Below are 20,051 nucleotides of genomic sequence, written 5' to 3'. Positions count from 1 at the left end.
CTATCCCTGAACAAATCAGTGAGTTGTGGAATCAATCGTTCACCCCCAGAGCTGGAGTGTAATCACCTCCTTTTTAAAAGGGTGGAGGGGGCGCCTGAGTGGCTCAGTCGCTTAAGCATCCGACTTCAGCCCAGGTCATTGGCTCACGGTTCGTGGGTTCGAGCCCCGCATCCGGCTCTGCGCTGACAGCTCAGAGCCTGGAGCCTGCCTTGGATTCCGTGTCTCCTTCTCTCTCTGCTCTTCTCCTGCTCATGCTCTCTCTCTCTCTCTTTCTCTCTCTCTATCAAAAATAAAATAAACATTAAAATTAAAAAAATAAAATAAAAGGGTGGAGAATGGGAGGGGCAGGGGCTTCACCAAAGGAAACCAGGTGCCAATTCTGCAATAATGAGAACTGAATGCTGAGTAGTAAGCCTTGCTCCTGAGCAGCCCTGAATCCCAGCGGGAGCTTGCTGCACAAAGCCCCCATTTCCTCCTTTGCAATGTGGAGGCAGTTGGACACCATAGTTTCTAGAGAAGGCTTTTAGCTCCAGTCATGCAAATTCTACCCAATTTAGGAAATGAGGGCTGAGAGATTAGATGGTGTTCACTCAAAATGACAGAGTTAATGGCAGAGCATGGGTTAAAACAGAGATGCATCCATCCTGCCCAGTGCCCATTCATTTCAGCTCCATAGCCACTGAAATGTGGAGGGTCCTCACAAAAACTCTGCAAATAAATATAATTGCTGGCACTGGTCCTTAGCTTAGGGGATCTGTGGCTTTACAAAAGAGGAAAGGATTATGGGTATAACTATTGACCTCATTTGAAAGATATATATAGCAGACCAGCAACTTTTAATAAAGCCCCCAAAACATACAAAGGGAATTTTTCAGAGGATCCTCCAAGATTAACCTGAGTTTCCACAGGAATTCAGGGCTTATTTTGCTAGGTAATACTTGTCTGATGTCATCAGTAGCTAATGGATGCAGACAGCTTCACCTGGCACAGCATCAAAGCTGTTGACAAGCAAGAAGAGAAAGTCCACCCAAGCTTGGCACGTCTGGATCTGCACAAACTCGTGTTGGTTTTCATCTCCGTCACTTTGAAGTAAATCTTCCTAGGGAATCAACTTAAGGACCACCTCTCATCTTGGACTTGAGTGAATAATGTCAAGCTCTAAGCCTTAAAGAAAAATTAGCAATGGGATATTTCAGTTTTGTCCCAACTTTTAGCTAGAAGAAAAGACTTTGATGGAGGATAGAATGGGAATACCAAGACAGAGGGATTAGTGAACTGCATATATTATTTATATTCTTGTTATAGAAGAAGCAGGGACTCACTGGAGCCACAAGGAAAAAGACTTATGACGGCATGTTTTCTTGAGGTCTGTCTGCCCTCTTCTCTTTTGGTTGGCCAACTTCTTTGTGTTAGCCACAATCACAAAGAAAGCCAGTTTGATTGGTATTTAGTAGTTGCCCATCACTCTTGACATCAAACCCACATATATTATTAGACATAGGAGGCTACTAGGTCAGCTGCCTACCCCATCTAATATTAGCCACCTCTATACCAAGTACAGTCTAGAGTTCTTTCTGAAGAAGGATGCTATGGATAGGCAAGCTCAAATGGAAGGGGATGTGAGAAAGAACAAGCCTTCGTGACAGGTGGGTCTGGTACACTTGCCTTTTTGCACCCACACGCTAAAAACTGATTTCAGTACTTCCTTCTTACTGCCACTTCAAAAGATAAAAACAGACATTTGCACAAGATTTGCGATCCCATGCAAGTGAGAAGTTTGTAAACATCCAGTCCTCCTGTGGAGCAGAAACTGTCCTTTTGTCCCTCTAGATAAATAATGTTTGGGGGCAAGGAGTTCTCCCCTTCCTGTTATTTTACACAAACCATTCAATAATATGAGGTTGACCAATCCCATGCCTCGTTTGCAATCAGCCCTACTGTCATTGACCCCTCACTAAGGTACCAAATTATATGGTAGGAAGGAAGTGAAAGATCTAACATTTACTAAGGACCTACTTACCACCAGGAACTATATATTAGGTCTCCATGTATTCTAACAACAATCACCAAAGCAGTTCTTATACCTGCTATATAGATGTAGAGATTGAGACCCAAACTGTTTGTCAGCTTTTCCAAGATCACACAATTGCAGCCCTGAGATTCAAAGCCAGTCTGCATGGCTCACTGTCCATGTCCCATCTGTATATTACCTACTCCTTTTGCACCTCTTCCCAGTGTCTTGCATGCAGCCAGGAGTTATGAAAGCAATTATTAGGATCAGCAACTCACCAACACCTGCCCGTTATGATCGTCTCTACAAAAAGGTCTGTGATCAAGTAAGTTGGATACTTCTGCATTTACATTATTGACGTGTTAAAGGCTCCAAAATGTCCTAATAATTCAGTTTAGTTCTGTTTAGCCAGTATTTCTGAAGTTAACTTGATCACAGAATTCTTTTTCAGAAAACATCCCTTGACATCTCGGGGACATGAAATTCCATGGAACGCTCTTTGAGGAACACAACACTGAGTCATGTCATCTCCTCATTTTGTGAATGACAATACTAAGTACAAACGCCAAAAAAGAAAAAAAAACAAGAATGACAATACTGACTGAGCATGAAGGAAGGATTTGTGTTAGGACTCACAGCGAATGACTGATGGAGCTGGGGTCAGTGGTCAGAGCTCCTGGATGCTAATAGTTATGTTAATGAAGCCTTGGCATTAAGCAGTCATATGTCTTTGCTCCTTCTTCCTGTTCTCCTCCCCTGGGATGTCATTCATGAGCCTCTCTTCATTGCAAAATCTTGAGGAACCATCTAGCAAAAGAAACGTTCTCTGACTGATCCAGCTTATACTAATCACTGGTTTCTCCCCGCTCCTCCTGGCCTTCCTCCTCCTCCTCTCTCCCACTCTCTCTCTGTCTCATAAATTCTTAAAGCACGTAAAGAATGGTAGAAAAGAGAAGGAAAAAAATGCTATTCCTCCATTTTGTGCCGAAGACCGATTCCTCTAATCAAATGGGGGCACTTCATGTTGAACCTAGACATGATTCAACATGAATTTCATACAAATTCATAACACTCAAAGGAGACTCTACAGATCCCACTGCATTAGTATGCAAGAAGGAGCAAGGTTACCATCTTCTACTTAGAGTACAATTTTGTCTGTTACGTGTTGCCTTTCCCCTTCCCTATTTGTTTATTTTGTTCATAAAAGTGACAGATAGAGATCATGTCTTCTGTTCCTAAATCTCTCGGGGTACTTAGGACAGAGTAGAAGATGCCCTGTAAACTTATGGACTCAAACCATAACATTTCAACACTTCAAGAAATGATAGCATTACAGAATCACAAGACTTTAAACCAGGTAAAAAAAAAAAAAAAAAAAAAAAAAAAAAAAAAAAAAAAAAAGAACACAAAAAACACAAAAACCTGACAAAGTGTGAATCAAAGAGCTGAATGTACAGGGAACAGGGGTAGTGACAACAACACCAAAGTCTTAATGATTTGGGGAGATAACCATTTCACATTTTGTGTTTTTTGTCAGCAGGAGAGTAATCCACAGGGAAATGAACAAAGCCCTGCAGCCTTTCAAATTCCTAGGAGATCAACAGGAACCTCTGGGATTTAGCACAGTATCGATGGAAGTTTTCTTCTTGTGGCTATAGATAAGTAGATCCCTCAGGCATTTTTTTCCTTCCCCTCAAGGCAGGCTTTTCTTCCTTCAAAACTTTTGAAATCCTACTAGAGAGTGCCAAATGATGTGCACATCCTCTTATAAAATACCCCAGATCTGAGACAGAAGATTGGAAGAGATTGTTATAAAGTTTGTATATGATGCAAACGGATCCTTTAGTTTCTTCTCCTTGGCAGCTAGTTGACCCTGGCTTCTCTCAAGAAAGTTGAGTTAAGAACATCTCCCAGAAGTAGAACTAAACACACCAAGCAGGAGAACAGGAAAGGAAACAAAATTAAAAAAAAAAAAAAAATCTGGGAAATTCGACACCCAAACAATAAAAATTCCAGAAAGAATGATTTGAGAAAGTGAAATAGAAGAAAATAATAACAAAATAATAAGAGAAACATTTTCAGAATAGAAGGACACAGGTCCTAACTGAGTGCAAAACTGTTCACTCCAGGGCAGGCAATAATGATAAGTTTTAAACACCTGGAAGAAAGAGCTGACGAGCCCTTTTGCCAAATCCAATGGTCAACTCACAATTATCTTTTTTCTTGACCTTTCAGTTGCATTTGACACAATTGATTACTTCCTCTACTTAAAACATGTTTGTCACTTGACTTCTATAACATTGTGCTTCCATTTTTTTTTTTTTTTTTTTTGTCTTATCTCTGTCTCTCCCTCCTTCTGTCCTTCTAGATCCTCCTCATATTCCCAAACCTCTCAACATCAGTTGGCTCCTGTGATCCCTCCCTGGTTATGTGATCCAAGCTCTTATACTGGTGATTCTAGAACCATAGTTCTAGTCTTGACCTCTTCCAGGAAGTCTAGGCTCCCATATGCAACTGTGTATTGGCATCTCTACTTAGATAGGGGTGGGCTGCTGAAACGTGTCATGTTTAGAAAGGAACCCTTGATTCTACATGACCAAACCGGCATCCTAGCCAGTGTTCTCCATCTCAGTCAATGGCACCCCTTCAATGCTGTTGCTTGATTCTAAGGAAGTCAGCTCTGATATTTTTCACTCATACCCCACATCTTATCCATCAACACAGCCATCGGTTCAGCCTTCAAGATATATCTATAATTGAACCAAATCTCATCCCCTCTCTGTTCCTTCTGGTGGTTACATTTCTCATCTGAGACAGTGTCTCCTAACTCAGGGCTCTGCTTCACTCTTGGTCTGCCTTCTTCCTCCAAGTTCCTCAGAGAAACTATAGTGATTGTTTTAAGAACCTAACTGCAATCAAGCACTTGCTCAAAACCCTCCAATAGTTTACTATTACACTTGGAAAAAAATAGACTCTTAGATTAACAGGTACCTTGGGGTTTGAATAAAATATTAGACAGCTTTTACTTCAACCTCACACCACAAGACCCAGAGAGCAGGCTACAGAGGGTGAAACCTTTCAAGCTTTCCCTTCCTCTAGGACATGCTTCTCTCTTTCTTGGGAGGTGGGTGATAGTAGGTGTTGTCCTTCTAGAAAGCTATGACTCAGTCACTCAAAGGTAATAATACAATCCCTATTTTGTTTTTGCCTTCAATTTGAAGTTGGCCTTCAAATGTTGTAAAGTCAGACAAAGAGTTGATCAAAATGGTCCCTTAAAAGTCCTAGAAGTCAGGCCATGAGTAGAAGGCACTGGACCAATGGTATTCAATGTAATCAAACTCATATTCTTTTTCCAGAGCAAGTGTTTGCAACGACTCTTTGCCATCAGAAATAAATTTCATGGAGGTGTTGGGTGGCTGAGTTTGTTAAGCATCCAACTCTTGATTTTGGCTTAGGTTCGTGAGATCGAGCTCCATGTTGGGCTCTATGCTGACAGTGTGGAGCCCGGTTGGGATTTTTTCTCTCCCTCTCTTTCTTCTCTCTGTGCCCCGCCCCACCCCCCATGCTCACATTCTCTATGTTTCTCAAAATAAATAAACACTTTTTTTTAATTTAGAAAAAGAAAATAAATTTCACAGATACGATAAATATTCTCACACACGATTTTTAAAATACAACATAATAGTATAAAACTACTGTAAGTGGGAAAAAAAGGAAAGTATTTTAAAATAAAATCACATGTATCATTCCATAGAAACACCTTAGAAGGCATTATGAAGCAATGAGATACTCATAAATGTTAAGTCACCAAGAATATAATCCTACACAAGCAGAGTGTTAGAAAAAGGTTTATTGGCAACCACTATTTTCTGAAATACTGAACAACTCTATGTTCTGAACAAAATAACAGTAATAATATGTCTACCACAACTAATGTATGCCAGAAACTATTCTAAACACTTATATTAATTTACATATATTAGTTTATCTAGCCTCAGGACATCCAAATAACATAGTTACTACCATTATTCCCATTTTATATCTATTAAAAAATGAAGCCTAGAGAGGTTAATCTACTTGCTTAAGGTTACACAGCTGGCAAGTGGTAGAGCTGAAGTTCAAATCCTCTAGTCTAGTTTCAAGGTCTGTAGTCTTAACTGAAACACTGCCTCTCTTGAATCTTGAATTACAATTCTGGAAAATGCTGTGTACATTGAAATTCTACATTTAAACTAAATTCTATGTGTGTGTATATAAAATGAAAATAGGTTTTAGGGTCACGTAATTATAAATGAGTTTTTCAACTAATAAATATCTGGCAAGAGATTCAAAACTCAGGTGGGACCCAGGACAATTCTTGACCATAACTGTGTATCACAGAATCCCTACCATTTATGGTCCCCACTCACTAAATGCCAGTCGATCTTCCCATTCATCAGGACAGCCAGAAGTGTCACCACGAAACTCCAAAATGTGTCCTACAAGTAGCACCACATAAAATTAAAGCCACAAGATGAGAGCTGTTCTCCTAGCATTACCTAACTCAGTGCCTGACCTTGGACAGGTCACTGCCTATATCCCAGCCTCAGTTTCCTGGTCTCCTAGTTGAAGGCAGTGGCCTAGATCAAGAGTAGCCAAGTTGAATGCCAATGGGCAAAGCAGGTAATATAAATTAAAGATAAAAATGAAATATCACATAGCTTGCTTCAACTCTCACGATTTCACTTTTGATAGATACATTGGTAAAGAAAAAGAATTATTTTCTTAAAAACATCAGCAGCAGTTCAAAGGCAAGATAATGGCATAAAGGACAGCTAACTCTTGGCCTCAATCCTGGGGACATGGAGTGGGGAATGAGACCAGATAACAAGAGAGGCTCACCTCTCCTCCAGGGGACAGTGGCTATTGAACTTCATCTAATTGCTACTGGTAGAACTGCCAGCCCAGTGCTGCTATACCTTTCATTTTTTCAAAATAATCCCAAAGTCAGGTGTTTTAAATATAAAGCCTGCAACTAATAAAATACTGGTTCACATCTTTTAAAAAATCATTAAAGTCAAACAAAACATATGTATAAGAGGATTTCATTCCTAGGTTTCCACTCTGTTCCCACTACCTTTCCTTTCATCTCTGAAAGTCATTCTAACTCAAACCCTAGCTTGTTACCTTTTGGGGGAGTATTACAGAGGAAACTACTGGAATTCTAAAAAACACAGTTGTTAGAAGGATAAGAGTTTAGTCCAGAAGACTGGAATTTGGTGCCTTTCATTTCAAACATGAAAGCCAGAAAGTCCATCCCAAAATTGTGTGAAAGCTAAACTGGTTATCTAATTTAAATAAGCCAGCACACCCAGACAAGGCTACAAAATGTACAGAACTTTCTGGAGAGTTTATTTATTTATTTATTTATTTATTTATTTATTTATTTATTTTAAGAGAGGGACAGGATGCAAAGCCTAAATTTCCTTTAAATATAGCACCACCCCTGACATTGTTTATACTTTCCCCTTTGCAACGTTTCCAGGCACACTTTAAAGGAAAGCGATAAGAAGGAAGGAAAAGGAAAGTCACTTACACCCAAGCACGAGGGACACTGAGTGTCTGCCCTAGAGGGTGTGGATGAAGCTCTTCAGCTGCCCTTGTTTTATTTATTGTTTTGTTTTGTTTTGTTTTAAGAGGGAGTCACTAAACTTCACTTTACATCTGGAGTGTGCTTCCTCGGAAGTATAGAAATGCCATAAATCTTCTCTATCAAGGATCATTGTATCAATGGGACAAAAAAGCAAGTGATGTGTATGTTAGGTCTACAGCTCAGTCTGCCCGGTTATCAGCAAGGGGAAGGAAGTTGGAGTAACAGGATATGGCAGGTTAGAAAATAGTTGACAGAATGCTAAGGAACAATGCCCAGCTTCCCTGGAAGGCCAGTTCTCTTTGGACACTTCCAAGTTCAGACCAAGGGTCTGTTCAAGCAGGGGCAAGGCAGGAAGCCAGTCTATTTTCAGAACAGATCTTTTGTGCTTAGAAGACAGCCCAGGGTAATGAGCACACACTTTAGAGTTAGACAGCTGCAGGTTCAAATCTTGGGTGCTCAAGTTGTCAGCTTTGCATTTGGGGGTAATGCAGCTATTGAGTGGGCTAACGCAGGGTGAGAAACCCCATTAGTTTGAATTCAGAGTTTGGAACATAACTGTCATGCAGACCAACAAGAAGTAGGCCCACTCTTTCGGACCCAGAAAAGGGTCTGCAAATACCTAGCTGTGTCTTCACCTGATGGCATATTGGAAAAACCCTCTGGCCATCTGGGGGGACACTGTGTGGCAATTTCCTCAATGATTTCTTAAGTCAAAACGCCCATCTAGTGGCTTAACCTTCTTGTTTAAATCCCAGGGACTTGTTGCCTCTTCAGTTTCTCTGAGAATTAAACCTTCAAGGTCAAATTATTAGCTTGGAAATGGTATTCTTATCCCACTTTCTGATAACCCTTCTCAGCCTTTACTCTCCCTCCCCTGTAAATACCTGTCTTCAAACCTGTGGAATAATGTGTATTCTTCTCTTGTGATCCAGCTTCAACATGAACTGTCTCATGAAACTTCACTGGGAGACTTTCTCCCTTCCTTGCCACAATTAATTATCCTGGAGGTCAGAAGAACTTTAGACCCAAATGGACCTGAAGTTGAATCACCATACTGCCAATTGCCTGCTGTGTAAACGTGGGTAATATGTTTGAGTTTTGTATGCCTTTATTATCCTCATCTGTAAAATGTAATCAACCTCAGAGGGTTGATGTGAGGAAGAAGCAGTCATATCTTTTAAGATTTTAACACAGTGACTGACACATATAGTGAGTCTCATCTAGCTTTTTTTGGCTATCCACTTTCTACTTTCTACAAGCTACTGACACATTTTGTGCTTCAGCTGTCATACCTGAAAATGAGGAAAATAATATTTACTGCATAAAATGATTATGGTGAGAATTAAAGACATAATACCTGAAAAGTGCTTCACATAAAATCTGGCACATAGAGATGGATTGTTTTACGTTCCTTGCTTTCTAGAAAAATTCTTATGGTGCATATTATACCATATAGATTTCAAGTCTGAAAAGCTTAGTAACTTTTCTTCACATTCAAGAGCTATTAGAACAATACCACTTACAATGTAGGATTTTGTTCTCTAACATCAATTCTCTTGAATAAGATCTTGGAAAATCCTTAGAGTTGAAATCTCCTTTGTATTTATAAGCAATTGACCCAATAAATCATCGGGTCGGCATCATTTCTTGAAAGTCAATGTGAGACATGGCAGAGACTTCCCTCTGACAAATGGCTTTTCTCGGTGTGATAAGATTTTCTTTTCCATTTATCATTTGTTAATTTGGATCGCATTTGCATTGAAACTCATTCCTGAGTATGTAAAATCTGAAGCATTTCTAAATATGATTTAGGATAAGTAATGTGGAGTGCGGAGTTGGAGACAGGCTAGCTGGGGGTGTGTGGACCTTAACCTTGAAGCTGGTATACCAGTTTATAGTAATGTGCCCTCCTATGGATCAACCCAGTAAACCTCAGTTTCTAACAGACATTTGAGAGAGTAATTAGAATAAGAGAAAAACAGATTACTATTAAAAGCTAATTACCATTCAGCAAACATTATCTAATGCATATTATGTTTGAAAGTTTTAAACTAGATGTTGTGATATGTGACAACTATTTCAAAGCACTGAATTTATTTTGCAGCAATACATATTTAATGCTTTATTTTATAACACCGATTATGAGGGAAAAAATAAAAAAGAAACTTAGAAGTAGGTGAAATTAAATTAATTTGGTCACTTTCTATTTATATTATCTAATAACAAAGAATAGACCACAACTTTGGTCTTAATATAAATTTCAATACATTTAAAAGCTTATGTAATACAAAGTATGTTCTACAACCACAGTAAAATAAAAATTAAAAAAAAAAAACAACCATTATAAAGATCTCTAGAAAATTCCTATGTATGTGGGAAATAAAAAACAAACTTCTAAATAGATATGGGCCAGTGAAAAAAATTCAGAAGGAAAATTAGAAAGCTTTCTGAACTGAACACAAAACTGATATATGCACCTCAACACATGAAATGTTGTTAATGCAGTACTTAGAGGAATATTTACAGAAATAAAAGCCCATATCGGACAGCAAAGTAAGTTTCAAATCAGTAACTTGAACTTAAGAAACTGGAGGAAGGGGAGAGGAAAAAAACCAACCACAAAGTAAGCAGTAGAAACCAAACAATCACGTCTTAAATCAATAAAATAGAAGACAGGAAAGGAACAGAGAAAATTAAAAAATCCCAAACCCCCTTATTTGAGAACCATAAAATTAATTGGTCACTAGACAAATCAAGAAAGAAAGAGTAAAGACAAATTATCCATGTCAAGAAAAGGGGAGGCAACATAAGTACAGATTCTTTATATAGTAAAAGGATAATGAGATAACTTTATATGCTAACAAGTTTGACAACTTAGATAAAATGCACACATTCCTAGAAACGTTCAAATACCAAAACTCACTCAAGAGGAAATAGATAGCCTGAATAGCCCTATATCTGTTAAAGGAATTTAACTTATGTTTAAAAAACTTCCCACAAAGGAAACTCTAGTCACAGTGGGCTTCACTGGAGAATTCTACAAACAAACAAGCAAGCAAACAACAGCAACTAAAGCCACACAAACTCTTTAAGATACCTGAAGAGACAAGAATACTTCCCAACTTATTCTATGAGACCAGCATCACTCTGATATCCAAATAAGACCCCAAAATATGGCAATAATAGAAAACCAAGGGCCAATATTGCTCAGGAAGATAAAAGCAAAAATTCTTAATAAAACTTGCCCAAATTCAATCAAATAATATATAAAGATATATATAAAAGTTAATTAACATAATTCACCATATTAACTAAGTGAAAGAGAAAAATCATATGATCATCACACTAGGTGCTGCAGCATGCATTTGGCAAAATGTAATATCTATTCCTAAAAAAAACATCCTAAAAATATTGAGAAGGGAGTTTTATCAATTTGATAAAGAACATATACCAAAACCTTAGAGCTAGTATCAAAATTAATGAAAAAACCCAGAATGCTTTCCCCCTAAAATCATGAACAAGGCAATGATGTCTGCTTTCACTGTTCCCATTGAACATTGTACTGAAGAATTTAGCCAGTGAAATAAGGCACAAAATGGAATAAAAATCCATATTGGAAAGGAAAAAAATGAATCTGTTTCTACTTATAGAAGACATGATTATTGATGTCAAAAATTCTATAGAATCTGCCATCATAAACCACAAAAAGCTAGTGAAACTAATAAATTAATTTAGCAAAGTTCCAAGATATAAGATCCATATGAAAAAAAAGTCAATTATGTTTCTATATACCAGCAACAACCTGGAATTGAAATTACAAAGCAACGTCATTGCAAATACTATCAAAAATTGGAAATATTTAGGCATATGTCTGACAAAAGATGTTCAAGACAGGAATACTGAAAACTAGAAAACATCGCTGGAGAAATTAAAGAACTATTCATAACCTACTTGGGAAAGGCACTATTAAAGACCTCATTTTATTTTCTTCACATCACTTGACTCCATCTGAAAGTACCCTGTTTGTTTCCAGATTTACAAATTAATTTTCTGTCCTACCCTGCCTAGCTCACTACTGTTTTCCAGTGCGTATAACATTGCCAGCCACACAAGAGGCGCCTGCTGAATAAATGTGTGTTGAATGAATGAGCAAATGAATTCATCCGTTTCTATTTAAGGCTTTGCATTTCATTTGGGGCTTGACAATCTCCCCCAAATACCATTTGCCAAAAACTTTTCCCTTAATTTCTAATCCCATGTCTGTTAACAAGGAAATTAAATCCAGATGTTTCTGAATCATCCACCCTGAACTCACTAGAATCTGGTGTTGTAAGAGTTGAGTTATGGAGCTTTTCCTTTAGTAAAACCCATGCCCAGAGTAGGAAATAAACAACCCCCAGAGATACAGGATTAAAGGGAGGGGGAAAAAAAAGAGCTTGGACATTTCTAAATTGTATCTCCAGTTGGAAACTCAACAGGAGTCAGTAAGGAATGGGGGTGGTACCAGTCACCTCTACCCTTAGTTTTCTCTGCTGAGACAGGGCAACCTCTTGTGGACCACTCTACCAAGAAATCGTGTTTTCTCCCATGGATCGTGGAACCTTCTACCTGAATCTTTTACCCTCAGATAAAATCAGGGCAGGCTGCCACCTCCCATTCCCCTAATTACCTTTGTTTGATGCATTGCTTTAGGGGTTGAAGTCCAGTGGAGATATTAGGACATGTTTGTCACCCAGTAACAGATCTTTCAAGATCTGGAAAAAGAGCAAGTCTGTTTGGGAACTGCCAGCCCAGTCTTTTGTTTACTTGTTTTTGTTTTGTGTGTTTGTTACTACAGGTTTCAGGAATCAATAGAAGCTTTCAAATAAGACAGATCTGTGTTTCAATTCCACTCCTATTTACGGATAGTGTCCTTTGGGCATTACACAAATTCTTTGGGCCTCTGTTTCTTTATTTCTTTAGTTTTGTTTTTTGTAGTTTAGATAGAGAGCATGAGAGCAGGGGAGAGGTGCAGGAGAGAGACAGAGAGGATTGTAAGCAGGCTCCACCCTCAGCACAGAGCCCAATGTGGGGCTCAATCCTATGACCCTGGGATCATGACCTGAGCTGAAATCAAGAGTTGGACGCTCAACCGAGTTGCCCAGATGCCCCTATGTTTTTTTAACCAAGTTAAAATAGTATAAAGTTGTTGTGATGATAAAATGAGACTTTTAATATTAGATGACAGAGAAAATAAAAGAAAAATGAGAGAAAGGGAGAGAGGGGAAGGAAGGAAGGAAGGAAGGAAGGAAGGAAGGAAGGAAGGAAGGAAGGAAGAAGGTGGGAGGAGAAAGAGGGAAGGGGGAAGGAAGGAGAAAGGGAGGGAGGAAGGGAGGGTAGGAAGAAGGGGAAGAGGGAAGGGAGGGAAGAGGAGAAGGAGGAAGGGCAGAAGGAAGGGAAGAGGATAGACAGTGGTATGCTGGTAAATGATTAACAACTTCAAAACTGGTTCTGTAGTATAAATGCATACACACATACATACATACACACACATATTTCGATCCTGGATTTACAGTGCTTGCCAATTTCCATGGTGAGTATATTCTCACCATGGCCAATTACAAGCTATCAATGTGAGGTCAACCAGCTCACAACATTTCTGAAAATATAATAATCAATTCCTGCAAGCTGCTATAGGGCAGTACCTGCCCACCACAAAGGGCCATAGTTGCTAGGAAAATAAACATTGGTCGGTGAGCCTATGACTGGTGGACTCAAAACATAGTTTCAATTCAAATTGAACCCACCACTGTTAACTTCCACCTTTTTCAAAAGGGTGCTGCCCTTGAAGCTGCAATATGACATGGGCTTTAAAAAAAACTCTCAGTTTATTATACTTTGGGGGTCTTTCTGGAATTTGGGGGTTCCAGGATTTATAAGGAAGAGCTGAAGACAAATAGGGCTTTCTGATCTCATAGGCAGGACCATTTTGTGGGTTCTAACTAATGATCTGCTTGACCTTTTTTTAAAAAACCTTCTCCAAGCTGATGAAGTGATTCCATACTTGGGTGGGGGGGATGCTGAGTTCTCAAGTATTTTGTCCAGGATAAACGGCAAATGCAGTCTTAATAGGGGATTGTATCTTGACCGTTATCATCCGTTGACAACCTAGTGTTCGATTTGTTTACTTTGCACCCAATTCTTAAGCAAGAATCTTAAGGAAAGAGGCAAAGGGCGGGTAAGTTTTAAGATGAGGTCAGGAGAATCAACATTACCATAAATCCTTGGTCACTGGAGAGAAGCCTTACATGGGGGGTAAGTGTGGCCTTGGGGGGCCTGAACCACATGAACTGATGGAGTAACAAGACTTTGGTGCGGAGTATGAGGGGGGATTTGAGAACGAGTCCTGGGTTTTTGTTTAATTGAAAAGAAACCTGTATCTTTACCATTTGTGTGATACTGGGGCAAATCACTTACCCATTCTGGCTCAGCTAACTCACCTTTGAAAAGGGTGGAGTGTCGTATCGGCAAATTCTTGTGAGTTTCCAGTGAGGTCAGACACCCATTCCAAAGAAGGTGAAGTGCAAGAACAATGACAGGTTGCTTGTTTTCTTAGGTTTCTCTCTCCTTCATAATTTCTCTCTGTAAGGAGTGAGTGGAAAGACACGAAAGTGTTTCATAATGTAGACAGTGAGACAAGGAAGTGTGTGTGTGTGTGTGTGTGTGTGTGTGTGTGTCAGTGGGTTGCAACGTGGACATCTGATTTCAACTCAGTAGGCAGAGGAATGCTTTAATACAAACACATGGTTTTATTTAATTCCTTAGAAGGCACCAGGCTAGGTTAGGAAACTCTTGACCCCTACTTTAGAGCCAATTTCAGATCTGCGTCTTGTTCCCCCAGCAGAAACCAGCCCCGCTTCGATGTTTTCAGCTTCTTTTTTCCCTCTGTGCCAAGCACACATTCTCTGCTGCCTTGCAACATGGCTCTCTTGCTGAGCCTGGGTTTGTGAGTTTAATCCCTTGCTTGTTAGGAGCATGGGCCTCCTTCAGATTACTTAAGGTAACAAGTTATTATAATACAATGCATGGCCATAAAAGCACAGGGAATCTCAACCAGGTCTCATGGGAACCAAGATCATCCCACAATCTGGCTTCTAGAAGGAACAGAGAGTCACACATCTTGGCCTCAGAGAGACGAGACACCTTCAGGAATAGAAAGGTCACCTGGGTCCCAGCAAGCACGCTTCTCACACACATAACGTGCACATACAGGAATCCACACACTGCCCAGCAGGTACCTGTGCCTCCCCTGAAACGGGCTTGCCCGTGGAGCCTCTGAGCCTGGACTCCCTTTGCACTGCCTCTACCACTCTCCCATTTTTCCTTCTCTGCTGTCTGCTCACGTCTGATAAAGAAAATCTGACTGTCAAGGTGGTCATTGTTAAGCCCACTGGCCGGCCCTTCCATGCCACACATAGTCGACTGGTCAAGTGACCATCCTGGAGTTAGGTAACTGCTTCAAGCAAATCAACCTTGGCCAAGGTGCTGGGTTCATACCTGGCCCTAATAATTCTTCTTACATGAGGGGGTTGTGTTTTTTTGGTAATTCTGACAAAGGTGGCTGTGGCGTGGCCAGCGTCTGAAGTAAGGGCTCCCTGGTGCATAATGTTGACTCTATTAACCCTCTGAATTCCTTTTACAAGGTAAGTAAACTGTCTCTTGTGCATCTCTATGTACCATCAGCAACAAATAGGAACTTGCACAAATGCTTTTAAACCCCAATTTTACTGATTTCTCATTAGATTGGTTTTAGCTTCTTGGTGATTCTGATTCTGGTTTAAAAAGAGTATATTTGTGCATATGATGTCTGTGTGTGTGTGTGTGTGTGTATGTGTGTGTGTGTGTGTGTATGTGTGTGTGTGTGTGTGTGTACATGTACCACAGACACCATGAAACACATACACAGGGCATTACTACCCTTGACTGAAAATAAAATAGCAGGTAAAGGGTCTGGATAGAGTTTCAAAATCAATCTTAATAAGATGCCTTAGGGCCTCTCATCTAGAGAGAATCTGAAGTAGACATTTCACATCTTCCCTTATTTTACTTTTTTTCTTACACACCTGTGGACTATATTGGTGGCTATGGCCCAATTTCTATGCTTAGATATCCAGTTTAAGCTTATCCAGATAAGCCCATTTATCTTAGAAATAAAGCATATAGGTGTTTGCTATTCATGCTTTACCCACTGGGCGATACCTTGAACGTGGTGAGAAGAAGTGGAAAATAAAAAGGGAAAGATTCCTGATAAGGAGAGATTGGTATATCCCCAAGCTTTAGTGGCTTGAGATCTCAGCTGTTGGTCACACCTCTCCAGTATGATGGACTGAAAAAACACCAAAAACCGTAGTTGCATTGAGTCTTGTTGTACTTATCATACTGTATGGTGACATTGATTTGTACATCTTCAATCACACTAATCTGCCTTATTTGTCTTAATATCTGCATCCCAGTGCTGGCTGCATAGTAGAGTCAGTAAATCTTTTCTGAATCAATGAATCTTCAAATGTACAAATGCACCAACGAATGAATGAAAGTGCTCTGTCACCATGGTCATTGTTGTTCATCATGCCCATCACCTTCTTGATTTCATGGACTTGGATCTCATTTCCTTCCTCCTCTTCATCTATTCCTACTAAGGTTGTCAGATATTGGTATATCACAGAGGACACTCAGTGAAGATGGGATTTTACACAATCAGTTAATTGGGGCAAATATGCCCCATGGGAATTTCGTTGTTTACCTGCAATCCAAATTTAACTGAGTCCTGTATTTTAAACGGCAACCCTAACACATTCCAACAGCCCCAACCATTAAGTCCACGTTCATTCTACAGTTCTCCCCACCCCCACCCCATTCCTTCCTGCCCCCATTCTACTGCACCCTGGGTTCTCACGACTGTGTCACACTGGGCTGGGCCAGAATGTTGGCCAGAATGGCTCTTGCTTTCCTGAAAGGAGATGCCAGCCTTCTGCTTCGTCTAAAAGTGGACAAGGTCTTTACAAGCTTCCTAAAGAAAACAGGAGCTGCCACGGAGAAGGCAGCATCCTGACCGAACACTTGCCTCTTTTGTCTAAAACAAAGAAAAGAGCTATTCACAAACCAAATTGATTAAAATTGAGGGAAATTGCCGGACCATTGATAATTGCAGCAAGAGGGCAGTGGTCACTTGGACTGATTGTCACTTCAGAGGGAGCCGTGCACCAACGGCCAATCAAGGGCATTAGTGAGAAGCAACCTTTTAGTGACCCGCATTTCCCCCCTGGGGAAGCATTTCACACAAGTCTTTAAAGCCAGGCCTGAGCATTTTCCGCACCATATTTACCTTTAATTCCCAAACCTAGGGGGACTGAAAATCATTCAGTCTCTAAATGTCTTTCACATGCTTAGGAGATGAATTAGACCGGCTTTGTCCATTTGCCAGCCTTTGTAACAGGACAGGCGGCCAAGACCCGCGCCCCCCACGCACTGCCGAGACTCTGGGCGCCCACCTTCCTGCACCCCCATCAGTCAGTTCAGAAACGCTGCTTCTGTTCAACACCATGAAAACCTGAGCACTTGTCTGGTTTCTGCTTTTTTGCCCTTACATCCTTTCGCAGTGGCACTTTGACAAAGATAAATCTCTCTTGGTTTTAAAAGGAATCTGTATTTATAAATCCGGTGAAAGAATTTTGACCTGGGACCCAGGAGACGGGGAGTGGTCCCAGCTCAGCCACAGACATGCTGAATGGTTTCTGGCAAGTTGTAGAACATTTCGAGACCTCAGCTTTCTCACTGAGAAAATAACAGCGTTGGACATGGTCCACAGGTCAAAACTGTGCTAATCGTTGCAATACCTGGGGACTCCAAAGAAAAACTATTATATAATATATATGTATATGATATTTAAATAAGAGACTTTAAATAATATATAGTAAATATTTTCTTCTCTAGAACTGTCATATACAAATATAGATACATACATAGATATATATAAATAAAAGACTTTAAATAATATATAATGAATATTTTCTTCTTTGGAATTGCCATTACAGATATAGATATAGATATACACATAGATACATAAATAATAGACTTTAGATAATATATAATAAATATGTTCTACCCTGGAATTGTCATATATAGATAGATATAGATGCGTGTGTGTGTATATATATATATATATATATATATATATATATGACTTTAAATAATATATAATAAATATGTTCTTCTCTGGAACTGCAAAAAAAGACACAAAAAGACAAAAACTGTATATCTCTCTCTCTCTATATATATATATGGCAATTCCAAAGAAAAAAATATATGTATATGTGTTTGTACCTGTATATGTATATTTGTGTGTTGCAGATCAGTAATGTGTATTCTAAATAAGCTCTCTGGGTGATTCTGAAGATTAGACAGGTCTGAAAATCATTAGAGAAAGAGGTCACTGGTTTTCTTCTGGTTAGCGTTTCATGGTAGGAACACTGAAGCATTTTTTCTCCTGTCTATTCCCAGGAGCCTGGAGGCTGTGCACATAAGGGAGTGAGTGAGACGGGGCCTCGAAGGATGTTTAAGGGGTCACGGGGGTCTGCTCTAGGAAGGCAGGAGCCGCTGCCCTCTGCCCACCAACCAGGAAACCACACGCACTTTGCTAGAAGGGCACTTCCTTAGAGCAGGAGGAGGGGTGAATTCCCGGCTGCCTCTAGAGACAGGCTGAGGTGAGTTCCAAGCTCTCCCTCCCTCACCCCTGCCCTGGCCTGTGGCACAGGAGGTTTGGGTTAGAAGAGGAGACACCTTATGACTGAGATTAGGCCAGGAAGATCCCTTCTGCATATGGATTCCGTGTTCTGATTACAAACCTCCCACCATTTCAGGATCCACACCTCCGTCCATTCTCTCCAAGCACCTACCCTATGAAAGGGGGGTCAGGTCGCTGCCAGAGGACTGGATTCTGGCTGCAGACACGCCACCAAACTACTTAGGTGACTTTGAGCTCTTCCCTGTACCTTTCAGTGCCTCTGATGACTCACCTGTAAATTAGGAGGTTGGCTGATATTTGTAAGGTCCTTTCTAGGTGTGAAAGTGTGCAGAATGACTTTTTTAAACTTCTGTGGCCATTGTTTAGACAACCTAATAAAAAGATATGTAAATATCATTATTTAACAGTTTCTAGTGACAAAAAAAGGCACCCACTGCATCTATCTAAATAAGGAAATGGCTGCATATTGTGGCACATCCGTACAAGGACTATTATCCAGCCACCTAAAAAAGTGAATTTAATTGCTATCCATTGCCCTCAAGGGATGTCCATGATGAGTTGTAAAAGTGAGACATTTATAGAGAATTTAAGCAAGTCAAAGAAATATGTGTGTGGGTGTATAAGTCTGATGCTTTCAATAAAAAGTACAAAAGCACATGTCTGTATGTTTTACATGAATGTTGAAAACGAAGGCAAAGGATCACATGACGCTGTTAAAACTGGTTTCCTAGGAGGACAATGGACTAGAGGAATATTATTAGTTATATCTTCGTGTCTTTAAACTGCTTAATCAGTTGTAAACAAGGATAAGTTTCTTTTGTGATTTGTTTGAAGATAAGTAAGTGAACAAAAAAAGCCCAAACATCCTCATCACAGCTCTTCTCCTAAGGAAGGCACAAAGGGTGTGGGGTAGGAGTTTAAGATCCGGTCCACACAAGCTATTGGGAAATATTCCCACAATATTAGATTTCTCTTCCTTTTGGGGCATCCTCCCCATCCCCACTGCCACTGCCCTGTGGGACCACCATCTCCAGGCAGTCTTGCTGCATCTTGTTTGACACCTCTCTGAAGGCTGATATTTATCATCATCCTCAAGAGTCAGTCATCTAGACTCCTCCAACATCCACTGTTTTATGGCAACAATTTATATACTTACTCTTCTCCTAGAATGAAAACTGCATTGCACATAGTATGTGCTCAATTAATTTTGCCTAAGTTCTACTTACCTCTAAACTTCCTGGAAGAGTTTTAAGCAGAAATATATTTTTTTACAATTACTTATGTTAAAAAATACATATTTTTGCAAAACTCTGATCAGAGACTGTTAGGGATGTGACTGGTAATTTAAAGTTCATGTTCAAGTAACCAGAGTACATGGTTAAACGTTAATAACATCAAAGAAACACCAACGTGTGCTGCCATTTAAATATTACTGCCATTTAAATGATTGCTTCTGTTGGCCGATGCTGTTCCCAAACTCCTGGATCCCTTCTCTTCCAGCTCCTCCAACAAATCAGTGTGGGACAGATGAAATGACCTTCCTCTGGGCACCCACAGATCAAGGTGGAAGTCCTCATCCTGTTTTTTGTTTTTTGTTTTTTGTTTTCTGATGGTTTGATATCTGG

Source organism: Panthera tigris, chromosome F2 (genome assembly GCF_018350195.1).
Source record: "Panthera tigris isolate Pti1 chromosome F2, P.tigris_Pti1_mat1.1, whole genome shotgun sequence".
Classification (NCBI taxonomy): Eukaryota; Metazoa; Chordata; class Mammalia; order Carnivora; family Felidae; genus Panthera; species Panthera tigris.
Note: the sequence above shows the minus strand (reverse complement) of the source record.